Raw genomic sequence first — 18758 nt, forward strand, 5'->3', positions numbered from 1 at the left:
GTTATGATATGAATACGGCATAACTAAGATGTGTTTTATGCAAGATGGGTCGTGAGGTATCATTGGAAAGGTTATGATTTACTGAATATGATTATCCTATTTGTATGCATGTATCATTTCTGTGTCTGAAGTTAGGAATATGGACTGTCAGCATTTTTCAAAGTTCGGGTCGCAACCCGGTACTGGGTCACTCTGGTCAGCACTGCCGACCAGGACATTGAAAGTCCTGTCAGGGGTGCTGCCCCGCTAAGGCAGGTTAGTGCCTACCCGGAAGTGGCCAGCAGTGGGTCTGGCTTCTAGGCAGGGGGGCAACAGGGCTCCGCATGCTGCCCCCACCCCGAGCGCCAGCTCTGCACTCCCATTGGCCGGGAACTGGGGAGGGGGGGCAGTACCTGTGGGCGAGAGTCGCACAAAGCCACTTGCATGCCTCCGCCTAGGAGCCACCGGACCTCCTGCTTGTCGCTCCCAGGGCGCAGAGCAGTCTGTGGCGCCAGGACAGGCGGGAAGCCTGCCTTTGCACGCACGCTGCACCGCTGACTGGGAGGTAAGTCCATGTCCCAACCCCAATCCCCAGCCCTGAGCCCCCGCAAACCTGGAATCCCTTCCTGTACCTCAAATCCCTCAACCCCAGAGCCCTGACCCCCTCCCACACCCCAACCCCCTGCCTCAGCCCTGAGCCCCCCCAAACCTGGAGCCCCTCCTGCACCTCAAACCCCTCATCACTGGCCCGAGCCCTGAGCCCCACCCGCACCCCTGCCCCACTCCAGAACCCCCTCCCACACTCTGAACCCCTCCTTCCTGGCCCCACAGCCCTCACCCCAACCCTCTGCCTCAGCCCTGAGCCCCTCCCACACACCAAACCCCTCATCTCTAGCTCCACTGGGTCGCGGGCATCAACAATTTTCTTCAACTGCATCCCCAGAAAAAAAAGTTTGAAAACCACTGGATTATGTAACACTTACAAGTGGGTTTACACCTGGGGAACACCCATCATACAGAATGCAATCAGTGTGGATGGGTCATTAGGGAGAATAGGATTTAGAAGATTTAGCACTAGCCTAACCTAGTGAGGAGGGCTTTAAACTAGGTTCACAGGGGGAAGGAGACCAAAGTCCTGAGGTAAGTGGAGAAGTGGGGTGCCAAGAGGAAGCACGAGCAGGAAAGCGCAAGAGGGGAGGACTCCTGCCTCATACTGAGAAAGCAGGATGATCAGCGAGTTATTTTAAGTGCCTATACACAAATGCAAGAAGCCTGGGAAACAAGCAGGGAGAACTGGCACAGTCCTGGCACAGTCAGGGAATTATGATGTGATTGGAATAACAGAGACTTGGTGGGATAACTCACATGACTGGAGTAATGTCACGGATGGATATAAACTGTTCAGGAAGGATGGGCATGGCAGAGAAGGTGGGGGAGTTGCATTATATGTAAGAAAGCAGTATCACTGCTCAGAGCTCCAGTATGAAACTGCAGAAAAACCTGAGAGTCTCAGGATTAAGTTTAGAAGTATGAGCAACAAGGGTGATGTCGTGGTGGGAGTCTGCTATAGACCACCAGACCAGGGGGATGAGGTGGACGAGGCTTTCTTCCAGCAACTAGTGGAAATTACTAGATCGCAGGTCCTGGTTCTCATGGGGGACTTCAATTACCCTGAAATCTGCTGGGAGAGCAATACAGCGGTGTACAGACAATCCAGGAAGCTTTTGGATAGTGTAGGGGACAATTTCCTGGTGCAAGTGCTGGAGGAACCAACTAGGAGCAGAGCTCTTCTTGACCTGCTGCTCACAAACAGGGAAGAATTAGTAGGAGAAGCAAAAGTGGATGGGAACCTGGGAGGTAGTGATCATAAGATGGTCGAGTTCAGAATCCTGACACAAGGAAGAAAGGAAAGCAGCAGAATACGGACCCTGGACTTCAGAAAAGCAGACTTTGACTCCCTCAGGGAACTGATGGTCTGGATCCCCTGGGAGAATAACATGAGGGAGGAAGGAGTCCAGGAGAGCTAGCTGTATTTTAAAGAATCCTTATTGAGGTTGCAGGAACAAACCATCCTGATGTGTAGAAAGAATAGTAAATATGGCAGGAGACAAGCTTGGCTTAACAGTGAAATCCTTGCTGATCTTAAATACAAAAAAGAAGCTTACAAGAAGTGGAAGATTGTACTAGTGACAAGGGAGGAATATAAAGATATTGCTCAGGCATGCAGGAGTGAAATCAGGAAGGCAAATCACACCTGGAGTTGCAGCTAGCAAGGAATGTTAAGAGTAACAAGAAGGGTTTCTTCAGGTATGTTAGCAACAAGAAAAAGGTCAAGGAAAGTGTGGGGCCCTTTACGGAATGGGGGAGGCAACCTAGTGAGAGAGGATGTGGAAAAGCTAATGTACTCAATGCTTTTTTTGCCTCTGTCTTCACGAACAAGGTCAGCTCCCAGACTACTGCACTGGGCAGCACAATATGGGGAGGAGGTGATCAGCCCTCTGTGGAGAAAGAAGTGGTTCAGGACTATTTAGAAAAGCTGAACTAGCACAAGTCCTTGGGGCTGGATGTGCTGCATCTGAGGCTGCTAAAGGAGTTGGTGGATGTGATTGCAGAGCCATTGGCCATTATCTTTGAAAACTCGTGGCGATCGGGGGAGGTCCCGGATGACTAGAAAAAGGCTAATGTAGTGCCCGTCTTTAAAAAAGGGAAGAAGGAAGATCCGAGGAACTACAGGCCAGTCGGCCGCATCTCAGTCCCTGGAAAAATCATGGAGCAGATCCTGAAGGAATCAATTTTGAAGCACTTAGAGGAGAGGAAAGTGATCAGGAACAGTCAGCATGGATTCACGAAGGGCAAGTCATACCTGACTAACCTAATTGCCTTCTATGATGAGATAACTGGCTCTGTGGATGAGGGGAAAGCAGTGGACATGTTATTCTTTGACTTTAGCAAAGCTTTTGATACGGTCTCCCATAGTATTCTTGACAGCAAGTTAAAGAAGTATGGGCTGGACTGTAAGGTGGCTAGAAAGCTGGCTAAATCGTCAGGCTCAACGAGTAGTGATAAATGGCTCCATGTCTAGTTGGCAGCCGGTATCAAGTGGAGTGCCCCAAGGGTCGGTCCTGGGGCCAGTTTTGTTCAATATCTTCATTAATGATCTGGAAGATGGCGTGGATTGCACCCTCATCAAGTTTGCAGTTGGCACTAAACTGGGAGGAGAGGTAGATATGCTGGAGGTTAGGGATAGGATACAGAGGGACCTAGACAAAGTAGAGGATTGGGCCAAAAAAAATCTGATGAGGTTCAACAAGGACAAGTGCAGAGTCCTGCACTTAGATCAGAAGAATCCCATGCACTGCTACAGACTAGGGACCGAATGGCTAGGCAGCAGTTCTGCAGAAAAGGACCTAGGGGTTACAGTGGATGAGAAGCTGGATATAAGTCAACAGTGTGCCCTTGTTGCCAAGAAGGCCAATGGCATTTTGGGATGTATAAGTAGGAGCATTGCCAGCAGATCGAGGGACATGATTGTTCTCCTCTATCCGGCATTGGTGAGGCCTCATCTGGAGTACTGTGTTCAGTTTTGGGACCCACACTAGAAGAAGGATGTGAAAAAATTGGAAAGGACCCAGCGGAGGGCAACAAAAATGATTAGGGGGCTGGAGCACATGACTTATGAGGAGAGGCTGAGTGAACTGGGATTATTTAGTCTTCAGAAGAGACGAATGAGGGGGGATTTGATAGCTGCTTTCAACTACCTGAAAAGGGGTTGCAAAGAGGATGGATCTAGACTGTTCTCAGTGGTACCAGAAGACAGAACAAGGAGTAATGGTCTCAAGTTGCAGTGAGTGAGGTTTAGGTTGGCTATTAGGAAAAACTTTTTCACTAGGGGGGGTGGTAAAGCACTGGAATGGGTTATCTAGAGAGGTGGTGGAATCTCCTTCCTTAGAGGTTTTTAAGGTCAGGCTTGAGAGCCCTAGCTGGGATGATTTAGTTGGGGATTGGTCCAGCTTTGAGCAGGGGGTTGGACTAGATGACCTCCTGAGGTCCCTTCCAACCCTGATATTCTATGATTTCCACCTTCCTGGGAAATCTTCCTGAGGATTTATGGCTGCTTTGTCATGTGATCATGTCACCTGGTACTGGACTCCATCTTGGATTACTAGTATTTTTCCACTAATATGGGGTGGGGATCAAACTGGGAAACAAAAGATTCCCTCCATATGTAAATCCTATTTAAGGCAGGGAAGTGAGTTAATCAGGATTCATTCTTCACTGAATCCCTGCCCAGGATGACTGCTGGAAACATCTAAGAAACAAAGAGAAAGGAGGGGAGAAGGACAGAGCCCAGACTGGAAAAAGTGTCTGGCCTGTGAAAGAAATGCATAAAACAACATTTAGGGTGAGAAATTACTACTTGTAACCGCCTGCTAAACCCAGGGTTGTGAGTTCTATCCTTGAGGGGGCCATTTAGGGATCTGGGACAAAAATTGGAGATTGGTCCTGCTTTGAGCAGGGGGTTGGACTAGATGACCTCCTGAGGTCCCTTCCAACCCGGATATTCTATGATTCTTTAATGTGTTAAGCTTAGTTTGCATGTTTGTTTTATTTGCTCAGTAATCTGCTTTGATCTGTTTGCTATTCCTTATAATCACTTAATCTATCTTTTGTAGCTAATAAACTTGTTTTGTTTTCTCTAAACCCAGTTTGTAGAATCCATAACTGGGGGGCAAAAACTGTGCATATCTTCTGCACATTGAGGGAGGGGGCGAATTTCATGAGCTTATGCTGTACAGTTTTCTGTGCGGAGCAAGACAACACAATTTTGCGTTTATTCTCCAGAGGGGGTGTGCACTTGAGGGCTGGGCAAATCCCTAGCTGAGGGCTTGTTTACACTGGCAATGTTAAAGCGCTGCCATGGCAATGCTTTAATGTGGCTTGCGTAGTCGCAACACAGCGCTGGGAGAGAGCTCTTCCAGCGCTCTAAAAAAACACCTCCATGAGGGGCGTAGCAGGCAACACGGCTCCCAGCGCTGGTGCACTGTGTATACTGGCACATTACAGCACTGAAACTTGCAGTGCTCAGGGGGGTGTTTTTTCACACCCCAGGCCTGAAAGTTGCAGTGCTGTGAGGTGCCAGTGTAGACAAGCCCTGAATCTTCCCATGCAGAGCTCATCTGTCTTTGTGTCTCTTTCTGTAGTTGGGTGTGTCCCTACCTGTGCGCACTGGAGGAGGCGGCTTGAGGGCCTGGCTCAGCAGCACAGTGTAAGAGAGCCCAGATTGGTGGAACAGGCAGGTTCAGTGGTACCCCAGTACATCAGGTGGCACCCCAGGAGTGGGGGGAAGTGGGTAACCCTTCACACATGGTTTATCTGTGCTGGCTTTAATTGTTCATGATCCAGAAGTTTGTAAGGTTCTCCACAATGGAAGTTTCAAAGAGTATGGCATCTAACACATTAACATCATCCTTGTTTGTGATAGTGAGTCCATTTTAGCACTGAATTATCAGTTCTGTTGACTGAAAAAAGCTTTTGTGGCAGTGGGGAAGTCTCTTGAATGATGCAGTTTTCCTAAAGCTTTTGCTACTGGCAAAAGACTGTCTTAAAGTTCCTTTAATCACAGGGTCATAAAAAATGCCTGTGTTCTTAATAAAAGTAGGATATGTGCATAAGGGCAATAGAAATGCTATAAACAGAAAAGACTGATTTAGAGAGAGAGCTATCTAATATCTAGAAAAGCCTGTGACTCATTATTAGACTAAATTGTACTTGCAGATAAAGATTGCTGAATTTCTTGGTACAGCAAAACTTTCAACCAGAAATGGAGTTATAATTAATTAAAAGAATCAAACAGCTTCTTTCAGTCTCCAATCTGATTCATTAGGTGAGCAGGACCTAATAAAGGACAATCTTACTTTTCTGGGTTCTGGGGAGAAGTTGGGAATCCTTATTTTGCATTATATTCTGGTACGAAGAATTAAATCCGCACTTTTCTGTCTCTAGAGAATGTTTTGGCACTGACTTTTTTTTTTCAAATAAATGCAACTTACATGCAACGATTACGTAGGTCCAGTTTTATTCTACTTCAATCTTAAAATAAATGCAGAAACTCCTTTTCTGCCCGTGGTCTCTACGGTTCCAAACTCCTCTTTTGTTTATAGTCCATTTAACCCAGAAACACAACACAAACAGTAGGTGAAAAAATATAAATTTTTTAATCGTTTGACTTAGTGCCAGATTGTCCACGGCCTAAAGCTTGTTGCTTTAATACACTTTACTTTAATACACTGGATCATTATATCATATGTTGCAATTATTGTATGAACTACCATTTATCTCAGTGCCGAAATAGCATAAAATAACCACCAGATGCTACAGTAGGCTTTGGTCAACTACATGTATTTTATGTTAGAGGCTACTTGCAATGCTTAAAGGGTGTAATAGATGAAAATATCAACCAGTCTTTTCTTGCAGTGGGGATGGACCCCTCCCCCATTAAATGAAAAGGCAACACTTATAGTATAACAGAAGATAGCCCTCTTCTGAGAGTGAAAAGGCTCTTGTATTCACTCTGCTAGCCTTTAATAGAATACTCCCCAGCCCTCTGAGATAGCATATTCTCTGCTGAACTGTGGCCTGATTAATATTGAAACCCTTTCAAACAAAAAAATGAGGCAAAATTATACATCACAAAGTTCACCAAAAAAATCCCTCACAAAGCTATCAGGACTCTACATCCTCCTCCTCCTCAACATAGTTCTAATCTCCTTCAGGACCTCTGAACAGATACCTGATGAATGGAATTTCAGCTTTAAATAACAAATTAATCCCAAAGCATCCCGTTAACAATTCCAAATTCATGCCAAGACTGAAGCTTAAGTGTTTAAGAAATGTCATGGTTGTTGCAAGCCATACTGTACTTTACTTTTTGCCAGATGTTCTCTAGAAAGTAAAACAGATTACTTTTAAATGGAGCCACCTGTACCAAAGTAATTAATGACTGCAAGGGGGGCTGACACTCATCAAGAAGGTTAAACCAATCGAAAGACAACAGCAAATAACTAATGGTATATCTTTACTACCAGATTGGTCAAAGCCTAGCCGGCCAGGTCTGTCATTAGTACATTAATTTAAGATAGACTATGCAGCAACTCAGCAGCCTCTGTAGTTTGGAAATAGAGATGAATCCAAATCACAATGTTTTAAAGCTAACTTTCCCATAGTTTAGGGTGATCAGATCCGCTGGAAACTGACTTAACTTAGTTTATGAGAATAATGTCACCGGTTACAGGATGGCCTAATTTTAATTCAGGTGGTTAAGAATCTGGATTCCCTTGAACACAGGGATAGGTTGAAAGCTCATAGATATAATTTGCATTTTATTATCTGCATACCACTTACAGACTGCCTGCAAGTTGAGGCACAGTGAGCACCTTTTCCTGTCCACATTTGTCACTTCACTTTGATTGTGGTGCTTTGACTTTTAAGGACAGGAAGATGGTGGTTACTGAAAGCACTAGCTTGGTGAACATTCCATTTCGAGCAGTGTATGCTGTCATTTGGAGGCTTGACATGAGGAAGAGTATTTTGCTTAGGTAAAAGATTATTTGCCTATACAAACTGCCGTCTCCTTTCTTCCTTTCTCCTGTCACAAGCATACAGCTAGATTCTGATACCTTGAACCACGCTCAGTATCACCTTTCTCTGTAAGTGGTCCCACTGAAGTCAATAAGATTACTTGTGGATTTGAGAGGTATTCAACATGAGTATGGAGATCTAATCCCCAGCGTTCACTTTCAGTAAGAAATAGGCAGGATAGTTGTGGCATCAGATTTAAAAATAAAACCTCAACCAACCAAATAAAAATATCTGAATAAAAGGTGTTTTCGAAAATACTTTTTTTTCTTCCTATGGGAGGAGGAGTTGTAGAAGGAGTTTTGAGAGGCAGCAAGTCATGCAGGGGAAAGGCTACTCTGTCCATGGTTTCCATAGATCAGGATGAAAATCTCGATATCATGTAAAATGTTATCAAGGGAAAAAGACTCTTAAAGGTTAAACCTTTTCATCGTTTGTATCAGGGCAAGCACTACACCTCTTGAGACCAAAGGGGGGTTATTGGGACTCTGCTTGCTGTTTATCTGCTGATTGCTCATGTCTGCCTGCATTAGATGTCAAACCCCACACAGCAGCAATAGTAGAGATATAGATATGTTCAATACAAACTCGCCTGGAGTTTTTACATAACCTTTTGAGGGCTGGGCTTCTGGCATTGGTGGGATCCTTTTGGGCTGAGCTCCTAGAATATCAGTATTCAGTGCACCTTCTGCCTCTCCTAGACCTCATTGTGCTCAATCTGCTTCCATTGCAGTTGCTCTTCTAATCTGTGGCACCTTGCTGCTTCCCTGCTCTTTTCCTTCCTGAACCAGGATGTTAAAGTGACTTTTTGTCTTTCTGGTGAGACACATCCTCATCCCAGAGCCACCAATGCCTTCTCTCCTAATTCTGATGTACGTGGGGAATAGTAACACCTATCTTGCACTCATTGCTACCTGCCCTTCTAGGACACTGAATCCTGCTTTCATTTACCCTGAATGCATCTGATCCAGCATGACAGTGACAGTGCACAGGATTAATCAGATAAATTGGTATCTAGTATTAATATGTCTACAATGCTAATTCACTTCATTTATCATCTGCACTTCAAAGAGACAATGTTTGGTTGGACTGGGACTGGATCTGAACTAGGCTTAGGTTAGGCTGCAGGTATAAAACCATATACAGTTTAAAGTTCAGGGTTAGGACTCAAGTACACTTCAATCTCATGAATTTTTCTCATGAGGATACAGCCCAATGCCAGAAATCTTATAAGATCAGTTTCCATCGTGAGACTTTGGGTATATCAAAAGTGAAACCAATGTCCCTTCTGGTTTTAGATACAGCCTGGAACCCAAATTACGAGACAGGTAAATCTGAGGAGTCTAATCTGAAATTTTGAGAAATTCCAAGGTGTTTGTCTAAGGTGTTTCTGGTTTTGATGCAACTTCACCGGAAAGCTAATGTTGTACAGGACATCACTCAGAAGCTGCAACAATGATTTCAAATGCAAGTAACTTTATCTTGCAAACCACATGGTTCAATTTTGCATTTATAGGGGGGCTTTCATCCCTTTTTGTAGCGTCCCTTTTTGCTAGTTCTCTCACCATGACCAAACCTGAAGCTACCAGCTGTTACTGTAACAGTTGTGTGGTCAATTAGTGTACAATGCTTTGAAGAACCAAATACTACAGTCCTGCAAAGAACCATTAAATGTGACTAGCAATTATTGCTCATAACTGAATCATCTCACCCCATTGTCCTTAAATGAACTGGTAAAGGACTTTAAAATATGATTTGTTATGAGTTACAGAATCAGAAATGAGCATTAAGGGACTGCCACAGACTTAGCTGGGTTTTGTTTTTTTTCTTTCTCTCACCCTTTTGTATAATTCTACTAATAACCCCTTTTCACACGGGGGATTAGAAGCTTTTTTTAATGCTTCTTGCTCTCACATTTCAAACATGATTTGTTTGGCCAATGTGGACCAGATGCAACCTCTTAAAACCAGCAATGGCTGGGCAAATGATTGTGTTTAAATGGTGATATCCATGTTTTAAAGCTAATTCCTATTTCATGGTACCTGAAGTCTGATTCTTAAAGGTGACCAGTGAACTATTATTAATTTATTCTTGATTTTTTTTTTACGTGGGGGAGGGATTCTGCTTGTTTTTTTCTTCAGAATTATCAGGTATGTCAGCTCAAGTTTTGCTAAGGAGGGATGGAAGAGGGTAGATCTCAGAAGATGTTAGCTCTTGCATCTTAATCGAAGGAAGGAGTTTGAATGTTTAGCAAAGATTTCCTTTCTCAAGAATCTAGGCAGTAATGTTAAATAGGTTTTAAAAACAAACAAAAAACCCCAAAGTTTTAATTAGTCTAATTTATTACTTTAATTTATTTTTGCCTTCCCATCTCTGTTCTGTTGTTCATATTTCACTCTTTTGGTCCTTAGGATGCCATTTCACTAATTCTCCAATCATGCTAGCATTTGTCAGGCCAGACTGGCCATGAATTTCTAACATAAATGCTGGGGAAGAGGGGAGGAAAGAGTCATCTTAAAAAACAAAAAAACCCAGCCACCTATGCACACTTTTCAAGCCTTCTTTATTCACTGTAAAATAGTTATAAAGGGCATAGACCCAATTTTCCTGCCCCTGCCCCTTGAAATAATCTTTAACGTTAAGTCTAGGAATGCTGTTCTTATCGTAATTTGCTCTCTCTTTTCTCCAGGGCCATGATCCATTATAATGATTGTTTAATTTAAACATTGTATTGTTCAAATAGCTGTGTGCAGCACCTGCATTGCTGAAGCTAGCATCCTCTCGCATGGTCTACTTTCGCCCTGTTTGAGGATAATCTGCTTTGAATTAGATCCAGACTTGTTCTGGATCTGTTGTCAAAACTCGAAGTTTGGTTCTGGAGCAAACTTGGAAAGATTTGTATTTGAATTCACCTACTGATTGATACTTTTACAAACTGTGGGTTTGCGGAGCTTTTGTATGGAGCTGTTTAAGGCATCTTGAGGGTGACTTTTATAACCACATGCAGTACAGAAAGCTTCCAAATGGCCGGATCAGAGTGTTCCTAGTTCCTGTGCCTAGTTTTAAGCTTGCTTGCCTATTGAAGGGCCAACCCAGTGATGGAATCCCAGTTTACAACCAAGACTGTAAGCTCTTTGGGGCAAAGATTGTCTTTTTATTCAATATGTGTACAGCACTTAGCACTGGGGCCTTTGATGGGCACCTCTAGGTGCTACTGCAATACCAACAAATAACAATATGGCCACATGTTACAAGGCTGTTTCATGCTATCTATCCTGGTGTTACATCCACAGAGGTTACACAGTGCAATCCTAATACATTTCCTTGTTCCCTTGGCAGAGGCATCTGGGCATTTTCCCTGCCCTAGTAGGCACACACATTTACCCCTTGCGGACACTAACCCTTTTTATGCTCTCTTATCTCCTCACGGTTTTTGGCTGCTGAAGTATGCAGCGCAGCTGTTGGGGTGTCTGGTCTCTCCGCTGTGCAAGGGCAGGGGAAGTTGCTTGTGTGGGAGAATGAGCTGATATTACCTCACTCTGATTTGCATCATGCTGATGTAGCAGCTTGATAAGAAGGCACATGCAGAGGGAAACACCACTCTGGGCCTGTCAACAATAGCTCTGCCAACCTTTGAGTGGGCTTCTCTTACTTTTGCTCTATAGGAAGTTATGTGTGAGCCCCTTGCTCCTACTTGACCTATTTTGTTGAGGATTACTTTCTTTTGAAAGATAAAAGGTCTAATTCCCCTCTCTCTAATGTAGGCTTTACATGTGCAATTTCATTTCCTGCTGTGGAGCTCCTCCTGGTTTGCAAAGGAGAAGGCTGAAAATGTACTGCTCTTCTCAGAGTTTCAGGGAGCACAACTTTATGGAAGCTCCAGAGTCTTTCTAGGGTATCAGGGAGCTATTTTGGTACAAGCCCTATACACCATGCCCCATTTATTTACCAACTCAGAAGCTCCCAGTAATGAAATACAATACATTTTCAACTAAATAAGCACCCAAACTAAAATGGACACCCACACTATAGGACAGTTCAGAAGAGGAAGAAAAAATAGACAATCCAAATAGAAGGTCGGGATGAACTCATGGAGGCAGAAAGAACTTACACAAACTGGAATTCAACTAGGTCACCCTATTTCTTACAATATATTCCAGCAGAACTTTAATGACCACACGTGGTCGGTCAGAACCCCAATTTTATGTATCCTCTGAATGACGGTATCCCAAGCAACATGATTATCCACCAATATCATGGAGCTGGAGCATCAGCTCAGTGCTGATGTAAGAAAATAAGAGTCCCATCTACAACCTTTCCAGCACTTGGGTGGTTTTTTCCAGCAATTAATTTGCTGGATGTCTCCCAGATCCCAGTGCTGCTTGGCTGTGAGATCTAATAGTATGGTGATAGACTGGCTGGTGAAGTTTAAATGATAAATATTCTCAAGTGAATTTAAAGCAGCTTCTTGGGCCATTACCAGCTGGTGCTATATTTATCCTAATGCTGACACATCTTGAAATAGGCTTGGCTGTTACAGGCTCTCTGTTTAAAGGATTTTCCATGATTACTGTCATGAAATGCAGTATTTGCAAACCTGCTTCAAAAATAACAAAGCCCTCCTCTAAATAGTTCTTTGATCTTACAGAATTTCTTCTGCCAAGAAACTGTTGCGGAAGACATGTCCTTTTCTATGATGGCCCTATTATTTCTCTCCTGTAAACACTTCTTCTATTTTTATTTCCTTAGGTTTATTATTTGAGGGGTTACTGCCAATTCACCTCTCATGCCATCCTTAGTGTCAAAATAACACTATGAATTATGGTTTCACCTACTCGTGTGGGATCCACAGCTGGATTATTAATGGGATGCCTGGTTGCAAAGTGGGTGATTTAAAGCTATACCATTTTTCCCTTTGCTTGCTCTTCTCACTTTTATTTGGCTCTTGTTAATTTATGATGATGATGATGGATGCACCCCTAATCACAAGAGTCCTATATAGCACTGTTGGCAGCTGTTCGCCCTGACGCTGCATGCATGAACCAAAAGCTGTCCGCCAGAGCAGAACTACAGTTTACATGGCTATCCGCTAACCTGCCCCAGTGGTTAAAGGGATGGGAATATTTCTCACGCTTTCAAAAAAAAAAAAAAGTGCTTTAACCTATCTTTTTAATTGTACTATATTTTAATGAGGCTAATATTGCCAGGTGATCTCTGGATACAAACTTGCATTAGCAGTACAACATAATTGGACTTCAGATACCATCAAACATAAACCATTACCGCCAAAAATGACCTTGAGTCTGATCTATCTGTAGAGAACCCATTCAAGATGTATCAAACACAGCCCTTTGTGGGGGTTATTTTCACACACCCGTCTAATGAAAGGAGAAGAGACTATCCTGTGTGGGCCCTGTCATGCTCCCATTATGGTTTGTGGGAGTAGGTTTATGTTGTACAACAGTAACAAAAAGGCTAGTTGCACTTCTAGGACTCCTTCTCTCTCAGGACCTCACAGCACATTTGAAGCATTAGAGCTACGTAAGTAGTAGTAACCCACTCACTGAAAGAGAAACCCCAGAGGCATGGACAGGTTATGGCGCAGACGTCGGGAAACACAAGGGCTGTGTAGGGACAGTACAACTGCTGCTGTTAGCCTTCCCAAAGGAAGTGGGGAGCTGGTGGAGCACAGAGGAGTGGGCACTGATTCCTCCAGTCCCCAAAGTGCTGGGAAGCATTGTTTCTGCTTCTCCATGTGGAACACTAGTCTATTCCCGATTCCAGTGCTGCCACTAAGATATATATTCTTCAATCCGATGCCCATTTTCTTCATCTCTCACAAGCGATGGATGGAAATGAGCCTTTCATTCCACTTTCAAACTGCCAGTATCAACAGCGTGATTTTCATTAGTTCCTCTGTATTTTTCTGTGAGCCTAGACGTTCTGTTTTGTTAACCACATTCAATTTAATTTTGCTGTCAGCACAGGTCGTGAGCACTGCTCTATGCTTTCACAGTCTTGAATCTAAACTTTTCCCTGGCTTTATACAAACACATGGTTTTGCTTAGTACTAGCTAAAGAGCTACAAGTTGTATGTCTCGAATATGTATCTGCCAAAGTAAGTAATTTCTGCTGTGAATTTTAACAATGAAAGCCCATGGTCATTGGTTTTCCTGTGTATAGATTTGCCAGCTGCTGGTTTCCAACATTTACTGATATTTTCTTTGTCTCTAATCAAGACATTGTCATATTTAATTAGGGGGTCTATTCTTTGACACTGAGATGTTGGATGCTCTTGTATCGAGGGTGATAAAGGGAAAAGACCCAAAAGGCACAATTCAGGGCCAGATCCGGGTCAGCCTTTGCATGAGTGCACAAGGGCACCGAAAGACACAATCTTTACTTCCACTGGGGAGCTCAGTCTCTGCTGCCTTCTAGCACCCTTGTAGGTGCTGAGTAAGAACAGGACAATGATCCCATCACCCTGCACCAACGCATGGAGCTGTTAGGACACAGAGCAGAGAACATGCTGCACCCTCTCCAACAGTGGTGAGCTATTGCTCCGGTGTGTGCTCCCTAGGGGCAATTCTGGCCAGCTCCAGTCACAAAGCAGCCCTTCCACATGCCCCTGTAGCACAGGTGAGGGTGTCCAGGGCAGAGTTATGCTTTGAAAGGAGCTTTAACTTGATATCTCATTCTGTGGCCACAGCATTATGGGTGGAAATGGAAATGGTACAAACTGTATCGTGTAGCTGTCTAGTCACTTGAATTGCAGGTGATCTGAGGGCCATTTCCAATCATCATCCCCCACATGAGGGACCCAGTACCAATAATAGTGCGGGCTGCTTAAAAGGAAGGGGATCCCAAGAGAGTTGGTCCAATTATTAAATAACGTTTCTGAAACTTCAGTTTGGCAGTAAGGAAGACAAACCTGGGTATAAATGGCTTACTGTGTCTTGAGTGATCCTTGTGCATCTTTTATATTAAGAACATAAGAATGGCCATAAGAACTGGGCCATTGGAACATAAGAACTGGGTCAGACCAAAAGTCCATCCAGCCCAGTATCCTGTCTACTGACAATGGCCAATGCCAAGTGCCTCAGAGGGAGTTAACCTAACAGGTAATGATCAATTAAGTTTAATTTATTTTTATGTAACAGGCCCTTTTGGAAAAACTTTACAGAATTTAACAAAAAGTAACTCATTGGTTTTGGACCATCTTATACTTTTTCCCCACTGTAATAATTTATGGGATGGTTCCAAAAGCCTATAGGAAGGATGAGTGAGTGTAATCTTTACTAACCCTTACAGGATTTTAGAGTGACTTCCATAGAACTACAGTGGCTTCATATCTATTATGCTATCAGACTTCTCCATAAAAAGATTGGTTGATACATTCACTATTAAAATAAGACTGACAAAAAGCTATCTGTCTAAGATATTTACATAATCCCCATTAACCTACTATGTGAACATCCCACAATCTTTTTTTTATTCTCACAACACCCCTATGGTACAGGGAAGTTCTAGCATCCCCATTTTACAGATGGGGAACACAGGGGGTATGTCTACACTGCAATCAAAAGCCTGTGTTAGCTGACCTGGGCAAATGGGCAATTTAATTGGGGTGTAGATGTTTGGTCGCAGGCAGGAGCCCGGGCTCTAGGACCCTATGAGGTGGGAGGGTCACAGAGTTCAGTCTGCAGCCCAAGCCCGATTGTCTACACTGCAATTAAATACCCCCATTAGCCTGAGCCCTACCTGCGTGAGTCAGCTGGCACGGGCCAGTCGTGAGTGTCTAATTGCAGTGCCGACATAGCCAGAAAGACTTAGGGATTTGTCCAAGATCACATAAGAGTCTGTGATGGAGAAGAGACTTGAACACAGATTTCCCAAGGCCCCGGCTAGTGCCCTAATCACTAGTCCTTCCTTCCCCATCCTCTGGATATAGGTAGTTTTTCCAAGCACTGAGCAGTGTAGGCAATGTGAAACTGGTTTTTATTATTATTATTATTGGATATTTCATTCAGAAATGGACATGTAGGTTAACAAGGACAAAATCTGTGATAAATGTCAAAACACATTCTTGTCTTCCTGTCTGTAGATCAGTTGTGCGTGGTGGGCACTATAGCTTTATTTCCATCCACATCCTCGATTTAGACACGTTGGAAGGGTAATAGCTGGAAGGCATTAATTTTGTTTATGGTTCAAGTCAACAATTCTCCATAAATCCTGCAGTGAAGAATTTTAAGTGTTTTGCATCATGACATACCAAAATTACAGTCTTAAAGTCTGTTTAAATGCGTTTCACTTAAGATGAGATTAAATTTATAACACTCGGGGAAAGGATTTTACTGTCTTTAAAAAAAAAATCCTCATTGCTGAAGTGTCCAAAACCCTATGGAAATATAACAGATCAGACTGTGCAGGGTAGATTTTGAAACCACTTTGTACAAGCAACATATACAGACCAATCAATTAAGAAACAGTTATTTCCCCTTGATTGTCTTCTGCATTAACCCCTTATACTATATCTCAACTGTGACCAAATGCACCCCTGTATTCACACGCTATTGTAATAATCTTTACACAAAATGGGCCTTTTAAGGTATCATTTGAAAACTGATTCCTTACTCTTCAATATCATGGTGAAATGTATGTAATGATATGGTGTGCAAAGGAATTAAATTCCTTCTTTATAAAGTTAAAGGGACATGTTCAAACTCATGTTAGGCACAACTGATCAAGCAGATCTTAAACAAAGGGATATGTGGTTACCTCAATTTACATATAAGCAGTAAACAGTCCTGAAAAGAAAGGAGACAAAGAAAATCTGAATCTCAGCACACACAGGTGAAAGAAAACAGCAGGGAAGCATCTTTCTTACTAGACTCTTTCTTACTTTCTTACTAGTTTCCTTCTGCTTAGCTGAATAGAATTTTATGAGGGGGGATGAACTATAAAAGTGAGGGACAGATACCCCAAGGGATCTCTCTCCCTTTCTATCACCCTTTTTGTACGTGAGGAGACAAAAGAAACAGCTGTTGGGGCTTTGGGGGAGGGGTCCTGATGTGAAAAGTTTGGTCAGTAATGCCAAAGGATTGGTAAGGACTCTACCTTAAATTAAGTATAGTTTGTGAAGCTGGGCACTAGGAAGTGTTTAACCTTCATTTTTCTTGTAACCATTTCTGACTTTTATTCCTCATTACTTGTATTCACTTAAAATCTATCTCTTTGTAGTTAAACAAACTTGTTTTATTCTTTAACTGAAATTAACCCAGTGTGTTTAAGTTAGATGGTCTGGGTAACTCCAGTTAAGGTGGCAAGTTGTTGTATATTGTTCTCTTAAAGGGACAATGGACAGACCTAATATCCCTGGACTGTCCAGGAGAGGTCTGGGCAATATAAGACACACATTTTGGGGGGAAATCGGGGACTTGGAGTTTGTTGGGTTCATCTGGCAGAAGTAACCAAGGCCGGTAAAAGACTGTATGTAAACCAAGTGTGGCTGGCAAGCTGCAGTTACACACAGATACTCAGGGTGTGGCTTGCATGCTGGAAGGCTGTCTGTGAGTGGCCCAGGCGGGAGCTACTGCAGTAAGGCATTCAGAGCAGGGGTGACCCAGACCCGCACTGGCCTGGATTGCATCCCATAATGTCACATTAACCTTCATATAATTAGGTACAAAACTGCATTTAAAACTATGTAGGTTTCAAATCAAGCACTCAAAAGTTAGGCATTGCCAGTATTTAGGTTACCCAGGCAACCTTAACTACTACTCACTTTTTCCATGAGACCCAGCCTCATTCAGTGCACAGGACAGAAAATAGTAATTTTCAACTGTCTTTAACTCAACTAAATCTGAATAGAATCTCATGGAACAAAGAAAAAGCATATCTCTAGCCCAAGGGCTTTCTCCCTTTCAGATTTCAAAGGCCTGCTGCAAACAATGGATGTAGTAGAGCATCTCAAAAAATGTCACAAGACTCTTAAAATGGAAAGTGTTATGCAACATAGAGGTTATTACCAGCTCCTTCTATAGTAAAAAAAGAGGACATTTAACACTTGGGAGACTAGGCACTCCTCAACTGCAGACTGGCTAACTTCCAGGCTTCAGTTGGCCACTACAGGCACTGGTTAAGAGCTGCACAAAGAACCCTATTTGCATTCCACAACAAGTAATACTGATCCTGCAACACCCAGGAGGGGCTATGCTACATGTTCTTGAGTGCCATCTAATATTAACTATTTCCATGTACAGACATTGAGCACACTCAGAACATCTGCCAGCTGGAAACATTGGGACAAGTTTGAGTCTCAGCCTGCAGTGAATGGCACCTGGCCCGAACATCCTACTTGGAACCCTTGACCTGCCCTCTCTGTATGAACTGCCTAATCCCCATCCTCATTCCAGGAAGCAGGCAACATGCAGTGAACCATTGGCAGTGAGCCCAGAGTAGCTCTGTATGGGCAAGTGGGACCAGCACCAGCCGAAAATCATGTAGGGAGTGGATAATCTGCCCTTGAGGGTGCAGCCCCTTTTCTAATAGGAGGGGTATATAGTTCGAGTATAACTGGGAGGGGATGTATCCTTTCTTCTTAGAGAAGGAAGGGACCAGGAATGGGAATTCTGACCGTGATCTTCCTAGCGGGAAGCTGGAGGAAGACTTAGTGGAGCTTTGTTTTGTTTGGCAGATCCACAGAGCATAATGTCCCTTATCTCTCAGCACCTTCCATTTCCATTCTACAGCCTGATTCTGGCAAGCCTCTGCTTGGTTGTGCAAGCAGGGAAAGACATAAGGAGCTTTCCCTTCCCTTGCTCCCCTGAATAGAGGCTAGTCAGGATCACGCTGAGGGTTGACCTACACTTCAGCTGGGGCCTTGCTTCCCACGGTGGGTAGACAGATGTGCTAGCTCAGCTCGAGCTAATGCACTAAAAAGAGCGGTGTGGGCAGTGGCTCGGGCTAGCTGCCTGAGTGCATACCCAGGTGTCGGGTCGGTTTGCACTTGGATGACTAGCCTGAGCTGCTGCCATAGCCACACTGCTATTTTTACCATGCTAGCTTAAGCAAAGCTAGCATGTTTGTCTACCTGTGTTAGGAAGCACGCTCCCCGCTGCTGTGCAGACGTACCATAAGAGCAT

General features: G+C 43.5%; 1 protein-coding gene across 1 annotated transcript in view; it reads right to left on the minus strand.

The window, feature by feature from the left end:
* LPAR4 (lysophosphatidic acid receptor 4) overlaps positions 1 to 18758 on the minus strand; it is a 60691-nt gene that overhangs the window by 35505 nt on the left and 6428 nt on the right. The gene's annotated exons all lie outside the window — the stretch shown is intronic.

The sequence above is a fragment of the Lepidochelys kempii genome, chromosome 9 (assembly GCF_965140265.1).
Source record: "Lepidochelys kempii isolate rLepKem1 chromosome 9, rLepKem1.hap2, whole genome shotgun sequence".
Taxonomy (NCBI): domain Eukaryota; kingdom Metazoa; phylum Chordata; order Testudines; family Cheloniidae; genus Lepidochelys; species Lepidochelys kempii.